The 24,190-nt window shown below is 41.7% G+C and overlaps 1 long non-coding RNA gene across 3 annotated transcripts in view; it reads left to right on the plus strand.

The window, feature by feature from the left end:
• LOC125177248 (uncharacterized) overlaps window positions 1-24,190 on the plus strand; it is an 88,521-nt gene that overhangs the window by 30,860 nt on the left and 33,471 nt on the right. For all 3 annotated transcript variants that reach the window (XR_007156545.1, XR_007156546.1, XR_007156544.1), the window contains exon 3: window positions 18,389-18,438. This is a non-coding gene — a long non-coding RNA (uncharacterized LOC125177248). The remainder of the gene's footprint in view (window positions 1-18,388; window positions 18,439-24,190) is intronic.

Here is a 24,190-nt window from a genome sequence, read left to right on the forward strand (position 1 = left end):
GATGCCCCTGAACTGAGCCGTTTACATTTATCATCTTGGTTTAGTCTCACAGCAATTCCATCAACCAGGAGCTGTTCTTATTCCCATGGTAAGATTCAGAGACAGGGGCTTAAAGAGTTTTAGGGTCCAGTCCAAGATCATCTCACCACTGAGTGGCTTGGCTAGGATGCAACAGTGTCCTATTAATCATCCAAGTGTGCTGAGAGCATAGATCCTGGAGCCAGTTCAAATCCTTGCTCCCTGTTCATTAGCTATTTGGATTTGCCTCCATTTCCCTATCTGTAAAATGGGACTAATAATAATACCTACCTCATAGCGTTGTAAAAATTAACTGCATGTATCTGTGTACAGTCTGAGAGCTATGTGCCATGTGAGTGATCACTGTTGTCATAGTCGTTGTTAATATTACAGTGACTCTTAAAAATAGGAGAATGAGGCAGGAAACAAACAGATGACCCAAATAGACACCATTTCGTGTTGCTTCATGAGATTTCTCCTGGCCAAGTAACACAAGATGTGCTGCCTCCAGACTGCTGCTCCCAAACCCAGGGGCTTTCAGCAACCAGCAAAGTGAAGCCAGCCATTTGCAAAGCCAAATTCTTTAGGTCAGCGATGAGTCTATTAACAGGAAAGGGGACTAAGTGGGGATAACTCTTTCTCATGAGAGCCAGCAATGGATTTCCTTTGAAAAAGTATATTATGTGGCCACCCAGAACCTTGCCTTTTGTATATATTTGCTTAGGAGCATCCAGTGCTCATATTTTGTGTACCTCTATTATCACAACACACCATGGATTATCAGTGCTACAGGAAATACAGCCATTAGTGCCTTTAAACCTAACCAGATTAGAGAACCAATTCCAGAAACTCTACAACCAATACAGAAAATTCATCTTTAAGATTTGGTTCTTCTAGAGGCATCTGGGTGGCTTAGTTGGTTAATCATCTGACTCTTAATTTCAGCTCGGGTCATGATCTCACAGTTCGTGAGTTCGAGCCTCACATTGGGCTGTGTGCTGACAATGCAGAGGCTGCTTGGGATTCTCTCTCCCTCTCTCCTTCTCTCTGCCCCTCCCCGACTTGTGTGCTCTCTCTCCTCTCTCTCTCTCTCTCTCTCTCTCTCTCTCTCTTTCTCAAAATAAATAAGTAAATAATTTTTTAAAAGATTTTTAAATCTAGATAGAGCAGCTCTAGATATCTATAGGTTCAAAAGGATAACATGAGACATTACCTGCCTCACAGTGGGTTAGTTGCAAAGATTAAGAGCCCTGGTGTTGGTTGAGCCTTTCCTAACTCCTCTAAATTGGCAGTTATCAAGCAAATGATCGTTTCAGTCAGGGCCCAAATTGGATTCAATCTGAAATGCCGTCAACGGCCCTGTGAAGGACTTCTTTTTGAGAGGCCCTGACTTGGCTGAAAGAAGATAGGCCAGGCTTAGCTGAACCAGATGGCCCTCACTGAACTCAGGGAGCTACAAAGAAAGGACTTTTCGGGCAAGCTTCAGACTAGGGTCTTACATACAGTAAGAATGTCCTGCCGACATAGGGCCATGTGCCATCTTTATAGCACTGAGTCCCTCCCTGCACAAACTCCAGGCTCCCATGGCCTTCAGGAAGGACAGGGTTTACAGCTGATCTCGTTTAGGAAAGAGAGGCTCTTACCAGAATCCCTGAGTACAAGCAATGCCTGGTTTTTGTGGGAGGGGGGAGGCAAATATACACTTAGGACTGGTGTCCAAGAGAAGTGCTCTTAGAATTCTCAGGATCTTTTTTTTTTTTTTTTTTCATCTCTATTAAGAATGAGATGTCTTTAAGATTTTGGAAACTTGTCTTTATGTGGTTCTTATCCATATTCCCAATCCATGTACGAGTAGAAGATACTAATTGAACTCTTTTATCTTATGATGAAGAAGCTGAGGCCCAGTGTCAGACAGCCATACAGTAATGAAGGCCCAGAACCCAAGACTGCTGACCTCAGTCCAGTTTTCAACCCTCAGAGCCACACTGCTGAAAGATGATTCTAAATTTTTTTTTTTCAACGTTTATTTATTTTTGGGACAGAGAGAGACAGAGCATGAACGGGGGAGGGGCAGAGAGAGAGGGAGACACAGAATCGGAAACAGGCTCCAGGCTCCGAGCCATCAGCCCAGAGCCCGACGCGGGGCTCGAACTCCCAGACCGCGAGATCGTGACCTGGCTGAAGTCGGACGCTTAACCGACTGCGCCACCCAGGCGCCCCTAAAAAGCCCTTCTACGTAGTTTGTTCCTCCTCTCTGCCAAGGCTGGTGGGTGCCCTCCTGGCAGATAATTTTATCCACACACTGTTCAGAGTGCTCTGTAGCATGTTCCACCACAAACTAGAGCTTCTGCCCAGATGGGGAGGGAGTAACTCAAGGTCGGTATGAGAACCGAAGTGATTAAAAGCCTCAACAGAGCAATCCTGCTGATTCAGAATGACTAGAGAATGGTCTTTCTGATTATCTAACGTTTCCACTCATGTTTGTTCAATGAATGAATATATGGGATGTTGAAATATAAAGCCAGCAATGCTACTGAATTTAATTCGATCTTTCTTCCCGTCGTGTGTCAAGGTCATCATGATGAGTATGGGTTTACTGTTCTGGAGAATTCAACCAATAGAGAACAGGGTTGCCCATTTTAGGTAATTTTAGGTAATTTGCTAACCCTGTTGTAGAAGGTGAGGGTGACCAAGCTTGTTCTTCTCTCTCTCTTTTAAAAAGTGAATCCTTGGGGGGTGCCTGGGTGGCTCAGTCGGTTAAGCCTCCGACTTCGACTCGGGTCATGATCTCACGGTTTGTAAGTTCGAGCCCCGCATCCGGCTCTGTGCTGACAGCTCAGAGCCTGGAGGCTGCTTCGAATTCTGTGTCTCCTCTTCTCACTGCCCCTCCCCCACTTGTGCTCTGTCTCCCTCTGTCTCTCAGTAATAAATAAACGTTAAAAAAAAATTTTTTTTTAAAAGTGAATCCTCAGACTAACTTGGATGTAAATTAAAAATAAAACAAACAAAAAAGACATAGAGGTCTTAAAAGAAAAATATGTAAATAAGTAAATAAAGTAAAATACCCCCAAAGATTAAAAAAAAAAAAAAGTGAATCCTTGGAGCACCAGGGTGGCTCAGTTGGTTAAGTGCCCAACTCTTGATTTCAACTCAGGTCATGCTCTCATGGTTCATGGGATTGAGCCTCAAGTTGGGCACTGTGCTGACAGTGAGAATCCTGCTTAGGATTCTCTCTCTCCCTTTCTCTCTGCCCCTCCCTTGATCACACTCTCGTGCTCTCTCTCTCTCTCTCTCTCTCTTAAAAAAGCGAATCCTCATATCAGTCCACTTATCTTCCACTCATCCTGTTCTTCATAATAACATCTTAAGGAATGTACACACACACACACACACACACACACACACACGCCTAGTATCTGAGCCTTTAGTTGATTGGACCATAGTTAGCCAGTTGTTAGGACCATCACACAGAGGATTACGTCTTAAACTTTCCCCCTGAATTCTCTATTTACAAGACGGGAGACATGCCATGGGTCATGCAATTCTTTTTACTCCGTTTAGGAACATGAACCTTGAAGCCAAGAGGCAGAAACCAGCCCACTGACACAACTGATGACTACACACAGAGCCACTTGGTGATGGCTTCAAGAAAATGATGTCAGTTTTTAAAAATAATTTTTTAAAATTCCAATGACCAGTTAGTTACAGCTTAAATTTTTACATGTTTTTTTGAGCAGGCAATGAATTAAGCACAAGGAAGAGTAAGCAAAGAAATATGTTCAGTAAATTAAATAATAGAGGCTTTTACTGACACCATTCTTTTAACTTACTGCTTTTCAACTTAAGCTAAATGTTTTAAACTTTTTAAAATAATTTTTATACAAATCGAGATTTTATCTACATTCAGGTAGATTCTCCTGGCTTATGTCCAAAAGACTTGGTCCTTTTGAAAGTAGGATTCTTTGCTTTTCTTCGAGTACTTATTATCATCTTTTGCTTGTCAGGAATTATGGCAAGTATCGAGGCTGCAAAGGAGTAAGACACAGCCCCTGTCCTATGGGGACTGACATGGAAACTAAATGCTCAAACTAGGGGTGCCCGGGTGGCTCCGTTGGTTAAGCGTCTGACTTTGGCTCAGGTCATGATCTTAAGGTTTGTGGGTTCGAGCCTCACGTTGGGCTCTGCTTTGACAGCAAGGAGACTGCTTAGGATTCTCTCTCTTTCTCTCTCTCCCTCCCTGTCCCTCCCCTGTTCAAACACTTGTTCTCTCTCTCAAAATAAATAAACAAACTTAAAAAAAAAACAGTGACAGGAGAAAGTAGCATCGTTCTCTACATGAACGTTGGGCTCTGTGCTGACAGCCTGGAGCCTGCTTCACATTCTGTGTCTCCCTCTTTCTCGGCCCCTCCTCCACTCACACTCTGCCTCTCTCTCGCGTGCTCTCTCTCTCTCTCTCTCTCTCAAAAATAGATAAACATTAAAAAAAATTAAATGCTGAAACATTTTCTCACTGTCACATCATTTTCCTTCTTCGTCTTCAATCTACGCTTTATAATCTTCCTTACACGTCCTACGGTTTCTCTACAGGGTTTATACATACTTTCTCTACTTGGTTCTCTTTAGGATGTACATGTCATTCAATTTGACCAACTTTGGTTAACCAATTTAACCAAAAATGCTGCTGTGCATTTTTTCTTTCTTTAACTTTTTTTTTTTCCTCCTGGAGTCTTTCTTTGGCCCTAGCTAGCAATCTGAAATATTGAGGAGCTAAACTGAGAAGGGTCTGCTTGTCACAGGTGTCCCACACAGGTCTCACTGGTAAGGGTTTTATTATATCTTTCTTTCCCAAGTTTGTTCTAGGCTACTTATCCCTAAATTGTCTTCTTTCATATTAATGAACCATCATTCTTATCCACAAAGCATTATTCATAATAGTTAAGAAAAAAAAAAACCAGAAGTAACCTGTATCTTCATCTGTAGGGAGGTAGTTAAATAAACTATGGCATATCCATGCAATAGAGCCCACTTGATGCTTTAAAAAGAATGAGAGGTCCCTAAAACTGTGGAACACGTAAAAAGCAGAGGTTAAAATGGTGGTTGTTGGAGGCTGGGGCTTGGAGGAAAGGGGGAGATGTTGGTCAAAGTGTACATAGGTTTATGTGGGATGAGTGAGTTCTGGAGATCTAATGGACAGCATGTTGACTATAGTTAATACTGTATTGCATCTTGAAATTGGTAAGAGTGGATGTCACCACGTGCAAAAAATGGTAACCATATGAGATGATTGATATGTTAATCAGCTTGATTGTGGTCATCATTTCACAATGTACACATAAACCAAAACAACATGTTGAACACCTCACGTATATGCGATTTTTATTTGTCAAGCATAGCTCAATAAAACTGGGTGGAGGGGGAAATGAGAGGTCTGTATGACCAGGTATCTGTGATACATTGTAACATTTTTAAAAAGCAAGTTATAGAACAATATGGGTTGTATGACCCATTTAAAAATACATATGTGAAACTGTATAAAGTGTATCTGAATGCCCGCATATGTACACACACACACACACACACACACACACACACACACAGTATTTGAATGAGAAAATTCTAGGAGATAAACAGATGTAACAGTGGGGAGTCTAGCAAGCGAAGTAGGTGAGGAACAGATGAAGGAGGGATGCACTTTTTAATAATGCACTTTTGTATTCATTCTTTTAACAATGAATAGATATAGTTGTTATAAGTAAATAAATAAAAAGAAGAATATAGCATTTTCCTAGGTATTTCAAAACTATGTATTCTTCTAGGCTTGCACAGCTGGTTTAGTTTTCATTTACTTTGATCATACACTTACCTCCTCTCTTATAGCTGGAGGGCATTAAGGCTCCCAGACTGACAACTGTGTCCCCACCTTCCCCTCTGCTGCCTCTCCAGATTCCCCGTCCCTCGGGATAATGCAGACTATGTTTCGTTCGGACTCATTGTCTGAACTGTACATTGTTCTTGGAAATCTTGGTCACGTGATAGATGGACTTGTCCTGGAAGATCTATCCTCCAGTCCCTGAAAGGAAGCCAGAGTGGTATTGTTCTCATCTCACAGATAAAGAAACTGAGGCACAGAAAGTTGATGGGGGCTACGGGCTACCTACACCACATGAGAAGTTAAAAGTAATGGGATGTTGTGGAAAAGGTGTTGGGTTCAAAGCCTGGAGTCCCAAGTTAAAGTTCTTGACATACTACATTTTATTTAAGCAAAATTTTGACTCCCTAAGCCCCAGTTTTCTTGTTGGTGAAATGATTATAATACCTGCCTCCCAGAGTAGTATTATTACATGAGAGTATTTAAATTTTTTTTTTGCATATGGTAAAGCACCGTATGTATCATAGAAGGACCAACCACAGGAAATTAGTTATGAGTAAGTCAGACCACTGTAGTTGCATATACAACTAGGCTTTTGTTTGTTTGATTTTCTTACACTCGAAACACAAATTTAAAAATGTCTTTCAAGAATCTTAGAAATCTTTTTCCTTTAAACTCAAGCTTTATTTTTCCCCACCCCAAATATTTCTCCTCATGCCTTTTAAAAGAGGCACAAAAGTATCAATTCCACAAGGAAGGCAACAATGCTCTGCTAGAATGCCATACCAAATTGGATAGAAGTCTAAAAGCAGATTAAAGTTGTTTCAAATGCTTCAAAGAGGAGGAAAAATCTAATCCCCCAAGCCTTCTTTAAATCCATATTCCTTAATATCAGAAAATTTCCCAAGTCTTTTAAAAGGCCCAAATATCATTTTACAGTTTGGAGTAGTAATGGAAAACACTTCCCCATTTTTAAGAACATTCTTCCTTCCTTAAAAAAGGGCTCAGTAAAGCTGGGTCCCCCTCATGAAGGAACTGGGCCCACGAGTTGCCTGCCTTAGCAGGGAGTGGGGCAGCCATCCCCAGGGCCCTGAGCCTGGAGCTGAGGGCTAATTACTACCTGGAGAATTCCTTCAAGAAGCAGTGTCAGGCATTTCCCTGTTATTTCTGGGCGAGATCTGCGTGTCTGTCATTGTGTGGAAGAATGCCCAGTCCCTCCACTATGTAACACTGAAGGAAAGAAAGTTTCCAAATGAGAAGAAAAACAAGGCTTGTTAAGACAGAACAAGTAGGACCATTCTCACTGCTTTAGAAAACTTCTTCTTAAGCTGTCTTCACCTGCCCAGAGAGGCCAACTCTTTTCCTGAAACACTTTTCCACCAGGAAAAGAATCATCTTCCCTTGCTGACCTATGGAAACAATTCTAAGAGCCCCAATTATAACAATGAATATTGATTGAGATTAACCAGGTATCAAACACTTTGCCAAAGGTTTTACATGCTGTATCTCATTCAATCCACTCAATAGCCTTGAGACAGGTAACGATTATTAGCCCCATTCTAGAGATGAAAAAGTTGAGGTCTAAAAGGCTAATGCAGCAGCCAAGTGACAAATAGCTACTTAAGTGATTGAGCAGGTGCACAAGCCTAGATCTTTCTGACTCTGAAGTCTATGCTAAAACAACAATGCACTGCCTAAATACAGCTCCCAGGCAAGTATGGAGAGGGCCCATATCGAACACTTCTGTTCTACGTTCTAGCTGAAATTTTACTACAATTAACAATAGCAGCCTGTGTCCCTGGTAAGCGTGCTGAGTGATTTACATGCCTGGTCTCATTTAATGCTTTCCAGCAGGTTTAAGTGGAATAAATAGGCTACCCTGACGCTAGAAATACTTTCTGCCTCTTCTTCAGAATTTTCTTTTCTCCTTTTCTCCTGTCTTTTTCCTTCTCTCTCTCTCTTCATCTCTGAGATGTCGAGTGCATTCTGGTTGCATTTTGACCTTGCCTCCAGCCTGGCCTAAATTGCAAACCTTGTCATGAAGAAGATAGTGAAGGGAAACATCTTTTCAGGTATCTTCTACTTTAGTAGAAGAAGTTTGGGGGAGGGGGGCGTGGGGGGAGGGGTTACAAGCGTCCCTCTCTGCTCTCCGTCTTCAGGACACCTCCCTGCGGACGGTGCCAGAACGGTGACCTCAGACCACAGCCTGAACGCTGATTACAAGTAATCCAGCTCCCGAGGTGATAGAGTGTCCTTTCTTAAAAAAGGAGATAAAAATAGCTAAGAAACAACACTTTCCTTAGTTCTCTGAAAGGTTGGCATCCTTCCAGGATAGACTTATGTACTTTTTGTACTTGGAGGAAAAAAAGAGATGGGATTTGATCCAAGAATGGTCCTACAAACGAGAGAAATATGGAGCGAGCAGCTGGAGCTGGGCAGCCAAGTGGTACCACCAGCTGCAGGCCCATTAATTAACATTCCCTGGTATGTAGCATCTCCAGTGACCTTGATCCTTGTTGAATTCACAGAGATAATTTTTACAGAGCCTCTACTTTTCTCGCTGCAGTGTATTTATCCAAGGAGTACCTTGCATTTTTCCCCCCATATCTCCCAGCAGTAAATTTATTCTAATTGCAAAGAGATATAGCAAAAGCCTGATTGAACACTTGGCAGTTTATAGAGATTTATTTCTGAGGCTTAAAGGGGGTTTTTAGAGTGTGTGACTAGAGCAGGATTGAGGGGAGCTAGGGAAAGGAGCCCAAGAGAAAATGTAGATTTAATGGATCTATAAAATGACCCCTCTAGATAAATGCTTGTTCCAAAGATGCTTAAACAGCCTGACCCAAACCGGGGTCTGTGACAGCCAGTCTGACATGAGGTGTCTGAAGCATCACATATTTCTCTATGGGTTTTCAGGTTTCCATATGAAATTTGTTATTCCCCAGGCAGAGGTGGGAGAGGGGTGAATCTGTTTTCCAGAGGGAAGAAGTATATTTAACTAAAAATTTCCAAGTACTAAAGACTATGAAAAGAGGCAAAAATAAACTTCCAGCACCTGCCCTTAAAATCGCTCTGCTTGTGTCTGTCTAAGCTGCATTCCGAATTTTAAACGTAGGATCCTAGAAGGCAAATCACAAGAGCCTAGCAGGGGTTCTGTACTAGAAAGGACAGCCTTCGGAAACTTCCAGCCCGTAATGAGATGGGCGGACACTCTATCCTCTAATGGGGCCTTATGCTCACAATAGACTTTGCATGCACACACTACTGAACTTTTCCACGAAACCCTTCTAGGCTTTTGATCCCACGGGTGGCATTCATCTTTTTTTGCAGCTGCTTTGCAAGTTTTGCTGAGGATGAATTTTAGGACTTTCAACTGTTAGATTTGTTATATTATAAATCTACTCACTGTACTAAAATGGAGACATTTGTTCTGGAGGAAGAGGCAAGACAGGAAAGGGTACAAAGTAGACACTAGTGAGGAAGAAGGCTGGAAAGTCGGTGACTGAACACTTTAGCCAGAGTCTAAATGAGGAGTGGGTCAGAGGTTTGTGATGTCCCCTGCATGTTTGCTTTTTTTTCTTTTTTTCCTTCAGGAATTGGCATAAGGAGACCTTGGGAACATCTTTTTTAAGTTTCTGATTGTCAAGTTTAACACACAGGGGAAAAAAGCCATTTAACAAGTTGTTTTAAAGTCAATACCCAGAAGCACCTGGGTGGCTCAGTCAGTTAAGGGTCCAACTTTGACTCAGGTCATGATCTCATGGTTCATGGGTTCAAGCCCTGATTCGGGCTCTGTGCTGATAGCTCAGAGCCTAGAGCCTGCTTCGGATTCTGTGTCTCCCTCGCTATCTCCCCCTCCCCCCCCCCCCCTCTCTCTCTCTCTCTCAAAAATAAACACTAAAAATTTTAAAAAATAAAGTTAACACCCAAGTCAAGATGTATATACTATTGCTAACTTTTCCCCATAACCCTTCTCATGCTCTTAGAGATAACCACTATTGTGGCACTCATGGGGACCACTTCTTTGCTTTTTTAAGCAAAACACCAAGTGTGCATCTATATAGAATATAGTTTACTTTTATATCTTCGAAATTTATATAAATGGAATTAATGTATTGTTCTTTTGTATCTGGCTTCTTTTGCTCCATTATGTTTGTAAGAGTACCTTGTGTTGTATGGAGCTCTAGTCCATATTCATCATGGCATGATCATTGTGACAGAATATTTTTTATTTACTGAACTGTTACATGTATTGCTGATGGACAATGGGGTTATTTCCACTCTGGGGATGTTGCTAACAAAGCGGCTGGAAGGGTTCATGTGCGTGTTTTCAGGCGCACTTGAGAATTTGCTCGGCCTGCCTGGCTAATGTCAAAACAATCCAAGCTTGAATCGAGATTAGTCCTAGGTGTAATGGCAAAATGGACAGAATTTGTCATTTGTTCATTCATTCCATAAGCATGAACTAAAAACTTCTATTGATGGAATAGCAAATAGATGACACAGGCTATCTCTCCTCCCTTCTGTGCTCAGAGCAGATGTTACTAGTTCACCGGGGTGTTCTTTCCTATTGAGTCTGAAGTGGCTTCAGAATCATTTGCAACGTGGTCCTCAAGGCAGCCACTGTTAAGGATCAGAGATGGGGGTGTGATGTTTAATTTTTTGTCTCAACCCAACTATGTGGCCAAACATTATTCCAGATGTTTCTGTGAAGGTTTTTTTTTTTTTTTGGTTGAGATTATCTTTTTAGTTGAGATTTACTCAGTCAGTAGACTTTGTTTAGTCTTTTTATTCAGTAGACTTTGAGTGAAGTAGATTACCCTCCATAATGTAGGTGGGCCTCATCCAATCAGTTGAAGCCCTTATAGAAAGAAGACTGATTTCTCCTGAGGAAGAAGGAATTCTGCCAGAAGGCTGCCTTTGGATTCAAACTACTCCTCTTCCCTGGGTCTCCCACCAATGGGTTACCCCTGCAGATTTTGGACTTGTTATTCTCTGCAATCAAGTGAGCCAATTCCTTAAAAATATAAAAATCTCTCTCCGTCTCCCTCTCTCTCTGTCTCTCCCTCCCTCCCTCCTATTGGTTCTGTTTCTCTGAAGAACCCTGACTAATACAGGTGGCATGATATTGACATAGGATGGTCTGATGGGAAAGGAGCAGAAAGCCTCTCAAACTAATTTAAGTAAAAGGGATTTATTGTTGATAGAATAGAACCCCTTAGAATTAAGCATCAGGGAATACTTTTAATATTTAGGATTATCCTCCTCAATATCAAATAATAATTGCACTATTTTTATCTGAGATATTTTCCAAAATAAAAATGTGAGTGTAGGGGCACCTGGCTGGCTCAGTCAGTAAAACATGTAACTCTTGATCTCAGGGTCATGAGATCAAGCCCCACATTGGGTGCAGAGATTACTTAAATAAATAAAACTTTTTTTAAAAAAACATGTTGAGTGTATATACAGTTTCTCCCCAGTCTCTGAGTGTCATCAGATGCTCTCAGCCAATGAGATCTAGAGTAAAGAAACCATTCTGACTTTTCTCAGCCAGTGAGCATTAATTAGTACTGTGGCTGCTTCCAGCCAATAAGCTGAACTCTTTACTACACTACCAGAGTTAGATGTGTCCTGTGATGTATACTGTTTTTTCTGCCCTGGCCTCCCTTTGTGCCATCACTTTTGTATTCTGGCAAACAACTTTGACCCAGGATGGCTGACCCAAAGGGTCTAGGTAATAATACGGGACCTACTGCAAAGGAATAAAAAGGAGAGTGTTGTGTTAGATGTTAGAATACAGGTTTTCCAGAGGCTGTAGACCCCCAAGTCATTGGATAAAGAAGCAGAGAGTTTAGCTCAGCAGATAAATAGGGATATAGATAGGAGTCCTTTGACTCATGACAGGTCAGCGAAGCTCAGAAGGATGGGCCAACAAATACACGAATAGGAGCAGGGAGAAATTATGGAAGAGAGGATGATGGAAGACTGATGGCCAGCTGCAAAGCCTGTGTCATATCTCTATGGGGACTGTGCCACATGGGCCTCTTCAGGCTGATGCTAAATAGAAAGGGTGACGGCCAGACCTCTGCTCTGTGTCTGTGACTGTGCTGTCTGTGCTCTCTGCTTCTCTTCCTTCTCTGCCAGCTTCCCTACCATTCTCCTCTCTGGGGATCAGCCCCCTCTGTAAGGCTCTTGGCTCCCACTGCTCCATCACTTACGCTTGGTTTGGCTTTGGGTGACTGTAGCAGGTGTTGCTGATGCACTGCCCAGGTTCTCTGGCCCATTCTGGCCCTGTTCACCTGCAGTAGTGGTAGACCATCTTTCATGGACTGGCAACTCCCCACCTCAAGCATCCACATCTCTATGCTCCTCAAAGAGTTGTTTTCTTGTACCAGGAAGCTTGCTGGGCTGCAGGAATGTGCAACCCCAAACAGTAGACATCAGGAGTCACTGCAGAAATGCCCCAGCCTTCTGGTTCTCCAGTGGGGCAGTTCTGAGGTGTGTCCCTCACTGTTTCTCAGGGCATCTCAAGCAGGATTAAACCACAATTTCCCATGGTCACAACCTGCATGTTAATACACCTTATATGGGCTTTTCTCCCTTCTCTGGTTCACTTTCCCCACCCTCATTTGTACTTCCTTGAATAACCTCCCAGATAAACTTCCTGCACCAAAGTTCTTGTGTCAAGGTTGAATTTTGGAGGTCAGAGTTTTATGAGACCTTCCAGTGCCAAACTTTCTGACTCCTAGCCCTAACTCTTATTTTCTTGTTGTTGTTGTTTGTTTGTTTTTTAAAGCAAGCTTCATGCCCAGCATGGAGCCAAACACAGGACTTGATTAATTACCTTGAGGGCAAGACCTGAACTGCGATCAAGAGTTGGACACTTAGGGGTGTCTGGGGAGCTCAGTCAGTTGTGGGTCCAACTCTTGATTTTGGCTCAGGTCATGCATGGTATCTCGGTTCTTGGAATCTAGCCCCTCGTCAGGCTCTGCACTGACAGTATGGAGCCTGCTGGAGATTCTCTCTCTCCCTCTCTCTCTCTCTGCCCCTCCCCCACTCTCTCCCTTTCTCAAAATAATAAATAAACTTAAAAGAAAAGTCAGATGCTTAGCTAACTGAGCCACCCAGGCACCCCTCTTATACTCTTTAGTTCAAAATTTTGTAAGCAAATCTGGCTTGTCCAGATCAAGGGGTGACACATGTGTTCCTGGTTCACTTAGCTACGGGGTAGGTGGGGAGGCAGTGAGCTTAGTGTTATTTAGGACATGAATGACATTTCTTGCACATCTGACTTATCCATGCCGCGTGTTGTGCTGGACAATGGGACACAGAGAACAAAACCCAATCTCTGTCCTTAAAGAGTTCTAGTTGGGAAGTAGACTTATATATAATATTTATATCACCAAATGGTAAGTTCTATAACAGTGGGGGAGGGGGGGAGTAACAAGTGTTATGGAAGTAAAATAGTTACGGGTTGGGGCATTGAAGGATGGGTTGAAGGTCATCAGGAGAAAGGGTTTAGAGAGGATGTTCTGGGTAGAGGGCAGGTATGGAGCAATGAGAACACAGACTGCTCCCTGGCTGCTAGACAGTATCTTACCTTAGCAACTTCTCTTTGTGTTTTGTTTTCTTCCTGAGAAGAATGATGAGGCTTCATGGGACAACCCCAGATGCTCTAAGTTTAAGCCTTCTTTTATTTTCCACATCAACGGGGAAGGTGTCCACGTGTCTTGAAGTCAGGGAACATATCACTTTACAGTAGAGGGAGAAAAGTATTAGAGGATGGTGGAAAATGGAAAATTGGAGCATAGAGCCAGTGATAAGCAGTTAGTTTTATATGGTTCATGGTAACTGTTCCTGGAGTCATCAGGAGTAATATTTATAATCAGATAAGTTGATGCTTTCTTAAAATTTTTTATGTTTATTTATGTTTGATAGAGACAGAGTGTGAGTTGGGGAGGGGCAGAGAGAGAGGGAGACAGAATATGAAGCAGGCTCCAGGCTCTGAGCTGTCAGCACGGAGCCTGACACGAGGCTCAAACCCATAAACTGTGAAATTGTGACCTAAGCCGAAGTTGGACACTTAACCAACTGAGCCACCCAGGCGCCCCTATAATCAGATAAGTTGATGCTTTGGATGAGTGTCTATGGCTCTCCTGCTTCTGGAAAGCCAAATTACCTGTCTTCTGCAGACCTGTAAGAGACTGTCTTCACATGGAAGAGACCTGACAGTGAGGATGACATAGAGAATATTTAACCACCATATTGTAGATGCTAAACCAGTCAGAAGACACAGTTCCATAGACATCGGGATGGTTGGACAAAGTGTGTGCGGGCTGAACCCCAGCCCTATCTTGGGGACCATCAAACCTGACACTTGTTTGGCAGAAGAGGTTAAAGGGCTTACCCGAGACCATGTGGTGACAGGGCTAGGAGTGGGACCCAGGTCTCCTGCATTTACCCTCCAACCCTCTCCACTGCAGCCCCTGACCTCAAGGCCTAGGGGAGACAGGTGGAGGCCCTACTGGTTTATCCTAGACTTGACTCATACCCATGGCTGTCCATGGGCATGATGTCTGATTCTCTAGAGATCCCAAGTGGAAAAAGCTTTTGTACCTCCACTCTGAGAATTACAGCTCTTACACTGTTTATGCTAGTGTTGAAAATTCTTTATCCACTGGTAAATGAACATCTACCATTTATGTAATTGAAGCATAGTTTATTTGCAAATAAAATATGTTACATAACATATGGCAAAGGATGAAGGGAAATAGCTTTTTTTAAAAATATTTATTTGTTTTTGAGAGAGAGAGAGAAAGAGCACAAGCAGGGGAGAGGCAGAAAGAGAAGGGGACAGACAGAGGATCCAAAGCGGGTTTTGTGCTGATAGCAGAGAACCCAATGCAGGGCTCAAACCCATGAACCACAAGATCATGACTTGAGCTGAAGTCAGACACGACTGACTGAGCCACCCAGGCACTCCTGGGAAATAGTATTTTTTAAAGTTGCCTATCAGACTTGTTATGATGAGCACCAGGTGCTGTATGTAAGCGGTGAATCATGGGAATCTACCCCCAAAACCAAGAGCACGCTGTATACACTGTAGGATAGCCAACTTGACAATAAATTATATTAAAAATAAATAATAAATAAACATTGCCTATCAGATGTGCAATATGTCACTATTATTTTCCTTAAATCCACCTAATTCTGACTCCAAGTCCCCCTCCTGCCAGACTTGTGAGAAAGGTAACTATCCATCTGCCTCTTTCCAATCCACAGGCTTGTACAGAAGTCCAGGGGTCTTATGTAACACCAGGGCTCGGCCTTATCATTATTATTAATTTGTTCAACAAATATTTATTGAACACATACCATGTGCCAAGCCTGACTTGGGGCTGATAAGTAGTGATGTACAAAAGAGATTAAATCCTTGCCCTCTCTGTTCCAGGCTGAGTAGTACTCTGTTCCTCTCCTGGGGCCCAGGAGGCACTCATTGGCCATGCTGGGATTGGGCCTTGCTCATGTAGCCTCTCCCCACTGGATGCTGCCTATCTAGACACTGCCAAGAAGCAGGGAGAAGACACCCATCTTAGATGATTCTGCACTTTTTCCTGAAGGGGACCTCTTCTCCTAGACTCATCACTTCTCAAAGGCATCCTCCCTCAGCCCTCCCTCTCCAGACCACCCTTCATGGTGCTTCAAGGCACAAACATTTTTTTTTTAAGATCATAAGTGTTACATTTATTTCTTGTTGTAATACACATGTATCAGAATTCTCAGAACAAAATTTACCATCTTAACCATTTTTTGTGTTCTATGGCTCTCCTGCTTAGTACCAAAGTGCATTTTATCTGAAGAGGCTGCATCCAATTTTGAGCTCGGCTCAAATTTTCCAGGCAAAGCATTGCAAATCCTGGAAGTCAGTTTGAATGAAGGGAAAGGGAACCAATGTAATATTTCAGGCAACCAACCTGACATATAAACATCCCAACTGTCAAACCAAGCTACAGTGCTGACTTGTCCATGCTGAACTTTATACCACAGTCTCACTATGTACATTTGGCCAACAACATGTGTGTGTGTGTGTGTGTGTGTGTGTGTGTGTGACCGTGTGTGCACATGCATGTGTCCCACAGCTGGGTCTCAAAAGACTCTTGAAGGACTCAGGGGTTTGGTCTAATACCAGATCACTTTCCATTCAGATTCCTGCTGCCTCTTCCTGATCTCCTGAGTAGGAGATCAACCTCCACAGCACTTCAAACTAATGCCCACTGTCAGCTGGGAAAGTCCATGATAAACCCATGCTGGGTAAAGTATTTTCTGATCAACTCCTAAGGATCATTAGGGGATATCGACATTGTAACTGGGGACACTGAAAACTAAAAAGCTCCCAAGACACGGAAGAATGGATCCGTAAGGATGCAATTTCATTCATTGTGACAGGACAAGATTTTTGGATGGAGGAATAGTTTTGTGTTTCACTCTCTTATGAGGATAATCTTGTGATTTTCACATGTTTATCCAGCATTAAAAAGGGAGGGGTGTTTTGCAGTGCTCTTCCTTGGCAATTTCATCTTCTGCAAATGGTATAAGCCATGGACTCTGATTTCCAATTTCTCCCTGAGTTCTGTTTTCATAAATCAAACTTCCATCAGGATATACTCATGGAATCTCAAATTCAATATGTATACTACCAAAACAACTCTTCCTGGTGTTTCTAGTTCTATTAATGGGGTTTTTCTCCCTGTCCTTTGTGTTTACAATCTTCAAATGATCTCTGGGTCTTTCCTTTCCTTGCTTCCCATATCTAGGTAATTAGAATATTATACAGATGTGATCTCCATAAGATCTCTCAATGTATTCCTTTCCATCTCCTCCTCCATCAACGTCCTCATCCTGGATCTCCTGAGCTTTTACCTGGACGATTGCAGTAATTTCGAAGTTGGTTTCTTCACATTGGTGTCTGGTCACTCCTATGATGGTCTCGATTAATCTTCCTAGTTATGTTTTCAATCATATTACTAGATGGTGAGGACTGCATTTTATTCCTTTTTATATCCCAGTGCCTTTACATAGTAGGTGCCCAATAAAGGCTGGATTGAATATATGTTGTTTCCAGTGGCTTTCAATTCCCTCTATTTAACAGAAGGGGTTATCATTTAACTAAGCTAACTGCTTTTCTGCAAATATTCACTATACTCTAATACCCACACTTTTGGTACTTTCTTTTCCATTTGGAATGTACATCTATTAAAATTCTGGTCATTCTTCTTTATCTTTAAACAAATTTTTTTTAATGTGTATTTATTTTTGAGAGAGACAGAGACAGAATGCGAGTGGGTTAGGAGCAGAGAGAGAGGGAGACACAGAATCCGAAGCAAGGTCTAGGCTCTGAGCTGTCAGCACAGAGCCCGATGTGGAGCTTGAACTCACAAGCTGTGAGATCGTGACATGAGCCGAAGTCGGACGCTCAACCGACTGAACCACCCAGGCACCCTTCTTTATCTTTTTTATATAAAAAAATTTTTAATGAGAAGCATATATTACTTTTTAATATAAAAAGCCCTCAACATTTTAAATTTAGTATGTTTGAAATATTTCATGATAAAATGTATTTGAATCCTCCCCATCTAGACTATTATTTAGACATTTAAAATTGTAGTTATGGGGTTTATTATTGTTTTCTTTTTTAAGTTTATTTATTTATTTTTAATTTTTTTGATGTTTATTTTTGAGAGAGAGAGAGAGAGCATGGGGTGGGTGGGGAAGGGCAGAGAGAGAGGGAGACACAGAATCTGAAGCAGGCTCCGGGCTCTGAGCTGTCAGCACAGAGCCCGAAGCGGAGCTCAAACCCATGAACTGTGAGATCATGACCTGAGCTGAAGTTGAACACTCAACCGACTAAGACACCCAGCACCCCAGTTTATTTATTTATTTTGAGAGAAAGCAAGCATGAATGGGAGACAGACAGAGAGAGAATCAAAAGCAGGCTCCATGCACTGTTAGTGTGGAGCCTGATGTGGGGCTTGATCTCATGAGCTGAAATCAAGAGTCTACACTTAACTGACTAAACCACTCTGGTACCCCTATATGCTACTATTTTTTACATTATTTTGCATTTGAGATTTTCATAATAAAAATTTTAAAGATAGTTACCAAGTCTGTATAAGAACATAAGAATATTTATAATTTTAGGTGGAAAAAAGAAGCATGTAGTAATTGTTAGTGATGGTCACTGATAGTTCCCATTCTCCTTCCTAAGCACTTCCTTGGAGTTATGTGTGGTCCTTCGTGCTTCACTCTCTTATAAGGATAATCTTGTGATTTTCACATGTTTATCCAGCATTAAAAAGGGGGGGGGGCGGTTGCAGCACTTGCTGCAAGCAAGCGTGACTTGCTTTGGTCAAGTAAGTGTGATGGGAATACTGTGTATAACTTCTAGATGGAAGCCCTGAACAGCCACAGTATGACCATCATATTTATTTTCCCCTGTTACAGGTTCTGACAATGTGCCAGATGGTCAAAACTCCATTAGCCTGAGTCCCTGAGTAAGTATGACATGGAGCAGAGGCTCTGCTGACCTAAGATGGATGTGTAGCGTAAGTGGGAAAGAAACTTTTGTTTTTCTAAGCCACTGATGTTTGGGGGTTGTTTATTGCTGCAGCATAAGCTAGCCAATTCTGACTGATACGAAGCAGGAGGTAGCTTCAGGCATTGTAGATAACCAGGTACTCTGAAGGCCTTATAACCATAAAAGAACTGAATCATGTTTTTTAATGTCCATTTATTTTTGAGAGAAAGGGACAGAGTATGAGCGGGGGAGGGGCAGAGAGAGAGGGAGACACAGAATCTGAAGCAAGCTCCAGGACCTAAGCTGTCAGCACAGAGCCTGACATGGGGCTCAAACCCACGAACTGTGAGATCATGACCTGAGTTGAAGTTGATCACTCAACTGCCTGAGCCACCCAACCACCCCAGAATTGAATCATTTTTTAAATACATTGCTGGGCATGTCAGTAGTGAGGGAATTGTCTAAGGACAGCTCTTCTCCCCAAAAATGCTTTGAAACCAGAACTCAGAGTCAGAGTGCTAGGAAAATAAGAAAATTGGGTTGTCCTGAGAGCCAGTGCAAATTAGTAGCAGTGTTAGAAGCTCTAAAGCATCACAAGATGGGGAAGCCAAGAATCTGAGACTTCTGCATTAGGCCAGGACACCCCAAAAGGGGCAGAAGGTCTCAGGTTGGTATTTTCCCTCTACCCCCCCCCCCCAAAAAGCAGAAACAAATCCTCACAATAGGAAGGCCATTAAGATCCATGTTTGAGTTCAAATCTGAGATCACCAAGCCCAGAAAGAGGCAGTCCACTGAGAGAGAGAGAGTTGGCAGAAAAACAAACATCCAGTCTGACCCCAAGAACTTCAAATACTGGAATTCTCAGATATAGGATGTATTTTTTAATTTACAAAAATGGCCAAAGCAATGATTTAAGTGCTAAGCACCACTGCAAAAATGTTTTTAATTTTAACTTATTTACTTGTCATAACAATTCTATGAAGCAAGTATTATTATTATCATCCCCATTTTATTTTATTTTTTTAAGAATAATACTTATTTTATTAGGTAGGTTTATTTATTTATTTATTTACTTATTTATTTATTTATTTTTGAGAGAGACACAAAGAGAGCACAGGGGAGGGGCAGAGAGAGAGGGTGACAGAGGATGCGAAATGGGCTCTGTGCTGACAGCAGAGGGCCCTATATGGGGCTCAAACTCCCGAGCTGTGAGATCATAACCTGAGCCAAAGTCAGGTGCTTAAGGAACTGAGCCACCCAGGCACCCTAGTCACCCCCATTTTATAAATGAAAAAGCTGAGGCACAGAGAGATTAAGTAAATTGTCCCAGGTCAACATTTCTTAAGTGGTAATGCTACGATTTGGATTTAGGTAGTTTGATTCTAGAGTCTGCAGTCTTCACCACTACGTTTTGCTGCCTTTCTAACATAGAATTGGAGCATACGAAGAATTTAAAGAAATAAGGGGTGGGGGGAGGGGAATACCAAAGATAAGCAAGCAACAAAGGACCCTCAGGGATGACCAGGTAGATCTGAAGAAGAATAAAAGAACCCGTAGAAATGAAAATAAAATGGTTGAAAGTAAACATTTGATGAACATGTTAAATGTCTGAAGAGGTAATTAGTGAATTGAAGAACTGTCTGCAGAAAATATCCAGAAGGTGGCATGGGAAAGAAGGGAATGGAAAGTATGAACGGGAAGGTTAAAAATATGGAAGATAAAATGGGAATGTCTAATACATATTTAATTGGAGTTTTGGAAGAAGAGGATAGAGAAAATGGAAGGCCTAATATGTGAAGTAATAGTAGCTGAGAATTTTTCAGAACTGATGAAAAGACCTAAATCCACAGATATAGGAAATAGCATATCCCTAGCATGATAAATTAAGAAGAACTTTATGTCTTTTTTTTTTTTTTCAACGTTTATTTACTTTTGGGACAGAGAGAGACAGAGCATGAACGGGGGAGGGGCAGAGAGAGAGGGAGACACGGAATCGGAAACAGGCTCCAGGCTCTGAGCCATCAGCCCAGAGCCTGACGCGGGGCTCGAACTCCCGGACCGCGAGATCGTGACCTGGCTGAAGTCGGACGCTTAACCGACTGCGCCACCCAGGCGCCCCGAACTTTATGTCTTAAACATGTTTGTAGGGAAACTGGAGAACACCAAAGACAATGAGAAAATCTCCAAAGCAGCTTGGGAGAAAAGAAACAATCACCTACAAAGGACTGAAACAGACTGTTAGTGGACTTACCAATAACAACAGTAAATGCAAGGAGACAGTGGAATAATATATTCAAAGTGTTGAAAGGAAATAACTGTCCACTGTATATCCGGAAAAGCTAAGGTTCATGAATGAGAATAAAATGAAGACATTTTCAGATGAACAAAATCTAGCAGAACTTTACTAAAAGAACTCACCTCATACCCATCCTTTAAGATTCATCTCAAATGTTATTTGTTCCATTGGTGGTATAGCAGTGAGCACAGCAGCTGCCTTTCAAATGTTATTTCTTCCATGGAGCTCTGGCCTAATTCCCCTCTTTTGAATTTTAGTAGCATTTTATTTGATCCTTTCTCATGATGCTTATCAAATTCACAGACGGAGATTATACGTGCCTGTTCTTAAGAGCTCCCCCCGCCACCCCCACCACTGCTCTTACCCTCTCTCGTTAAAGGCCCCTGGAACACTTTGATGTCTAACTCACCTTAACTTTTTGTATAGTTCCTATCATAACACATGCATGTAATAGGTGTTTAATAAGTATTTGTTGAGGCCCACTGGTCAGTCTTTTCCAGTGTTTCATAAACTACCAGTTTACAAAGATATTCCCTTCCAAGGGGGTGTTATGGTCAAACCCTCTTCAAAAATGCTGCATAGAGGACCATATCTCCCTCCTGGAGATCCATGGTTTAATTTGTTTTACTCACCAGTTCCTCAAATCATTTGATTATAGAACAACTTCTTCTACTCTTTACTCCATGAATATTGCAAGAGACTGGTGTTTTTAAGAACACATGTACTACAGAAGACAATGACTTATTTGACTGTCCAAGCCAGAGAGTCAACATTTTGGATCCTAGCTCTATTAACAACTAACCACATAATTAGGTTTTTAAAAGATATTTTATTTATTTTTGAGAGCTCGAGTGGGGAAGGGACAGTAAGAGGGGAACAGAGGTCTGAAGGGGGCTCTGTGTTGACAGCAGCAAGCCCAATGTGGGGCTCAGACTCACAAACCATGAGATCATGACCTGAGCCAGAGTTAGATGCTCAACTGACTAAGCCACCCAGGTGCCCACCACATAATTAGTTTTAAGTCATGTGTCCCCTGGCTCCTTATTTGTGACACATCATAAGCAGGCGGCCCCTTCAAACTCTCAAGTTCCATGAATTAAAGGGCATTGTGTCTTCCAGTCAATCAGTCAGTCATTCTACACATATTAAATTCCTCCTGTGTGGCAGTGTGCAAAATACTGTGCATATAATGGTGAGTAGATTGGCATGCTTTCATTTTGCTACCAGTGGAGAATGATTTTCTAGAGCAATTGGAACATTGTTCTTTGACTTCCAGAGTCAAATTTCTTCTTGTTAAAAATTGAGCATTTACCATCTCATTTATTATGTGTGTCAGGTTGTGGAATGAATGTTTAGAATCTAAATTTATGGTCTATCTAGGCTTATGATTCTATTTTACCCAAGAGCTACATTGTAAGAATCAAAAATTTAACATCATCGGAGTGCTTGGGTGGGTCAGTCAGTTGAGCATCGGCTCAGGTCATGATCTCATGGTTCGTGGGTTTGAGCCCCACATCGGGCTCACTGCTGTCAGCGTGTAGCCCGCTTTGGATCCTCTGTCCCCCACTCCCCGGCTATCTCTGCCCCTCCCCTGAGCACTCTCTCTCTTTCTCTCTCTTTCAAAAATAAATAAACTTAAAAAAAATTCAACATGATCACTTAAGTGATCTTTACATTTTCATCTGTAACTCTAAGTTTGCATCTTTAACTGTCTTTGTAAAAGTACAGTCCTCTGTAGTTTAAAAGGGAAATTCTAGGGGCACCTGGGTGGCTCAATCGGTTAAGCGTCCGACTTCAGCTCAGGTCATGATCTCACGGTCCGTGAGTTCGAGCCCCGCATCAGGCTCTGTGCTGACAGCTCGGAGCCTGGAGCCTGCTTCGGATTCTGTGTCTCCCTCTCTCTCTGCCCCTCCCCTGCTCATGCTCTGTCTCTCTCTGTCTCAAAACTAAATAAAAACATTTAAAAATAGGGGCGCCTGGGTGGTGCAGTGGGTTAAGCGTCTGACTTCAGCCAGGTCACGATCTCGCGGCCCGTGAGTTCGAGCCCCGCGTCAGGCTCTGGGCTGATGGTTCAGAGCCTGGAGCCTGTTTCCGATTCTGTGTCTCCCTCTCTCTCTGCCCCTCCCCCGTTCATGCTCTGTCTCTCTCTGTCCCAAAAATAAATAAATGTTGAAAAAAAAAATTTAAAGAAAAAAAACATTTAAAAATAAATAAATAAATAAAAATAAAAGGGAAATTCTAGTGATATGGCAGCTACTGAACACTATTTTGTTCTAAGCATTCACATGTATTATCTCATTTAATCCTTACAACAACCACAAGACCCAAGTGCCAGTACTATTCCCATCTTACAGAGGTTCAATAACTTGCTCAAAGTCATACAGCTGGCGAAACTGCATTTTGACCCAATGCAATATGGATCTTGAGTCTGTGCTCTGAACTCTAATATTAAACTACCACTATTCTTCAGATATTGTCCAGAAGGTTTTCTGCTGGAAATTTAAGGGTTAGCATCTCTGAAAGTCTGAACAATCATATGAGATTTTTAAATGTCTAACTCCAGCCAGGTAGTATAGTGAAGAGGTAATGAAAAATTAAAAGCTTTTTCTTTTCTTGGCTAGGCACTAATCTTTGTGGTTATGAATATATCCATGTGCCAGAGAATTGCACTTTAGATAATAAGTTAACATAAAATTGTTGGTACAGTTCAAACCTGACAGCTCTGTGTGTCTGATGTGTTCTCTGAAAGTAACTTTAAAGATAAGACTTTACTCTCAAATCTGAAATAGGTTCTTTAAACATTTCCAACACCATATGGTATTTATGGAATTGTTTCAATTATATGGAGAAAAACTATAGTGCTAGGAGTAGAGGAATACTTTAATCATAAAATATTGTATTGTCAGAAAAGAAGCAAAATATAATCAAAGAAATGTGAACCAAGCACTGTCAGTGAGAATTCTTGGCATTTAGTTTTAGAAGCCATCTTGCATGGAAATGAATAAAATATAAACACAGTACTTTATCTAGGATATGGCAAGAAACTTCAAGATTGTAATGTGCATTAAGATAACATTCCAAACGTATCCTTTCAAGTTTTCAGCCAAGAATTTGTTTTTATAATTTCTTTGCAGTTGGTAAATGGCTAGACTCTACTTGAGATATCAGTTTTCATGCTTATGGTCTCAATCCCATTGTGTGTAACTATTAACTTACTGTATGACCTTGACAAACTCACTCTCCTCTACCCCAACCCAGATGAAGGAGGTGGATCTCTTAGGCCCCTTCTGATTTTAAAATTCTGTGGCTCTAGCCTATGGATTATGACATAAACAACATAAAAAGTGCTTGTTAAAGGGATTGGATTTTAAAAATGTGGGCTACTTAAGCATCTTTAAGTGATCGACCTTAGAGCCAGTTACAAAGAGAATAT

This window comes from Prionailurus viverrinus, chromosome D1, assembly GCF_022837055.1.
Source record: "Prionailurus viverrinus isolate Anna chromosome D1, UM_Priviv_1.0, whole genome shotgun sequence".
Lineage (NCBI taxonomy): Eukaryota > Metazoa > Chordata > Mammalia > Carnivora > Felidae > Prionailurus > Prionailurus viverrinus.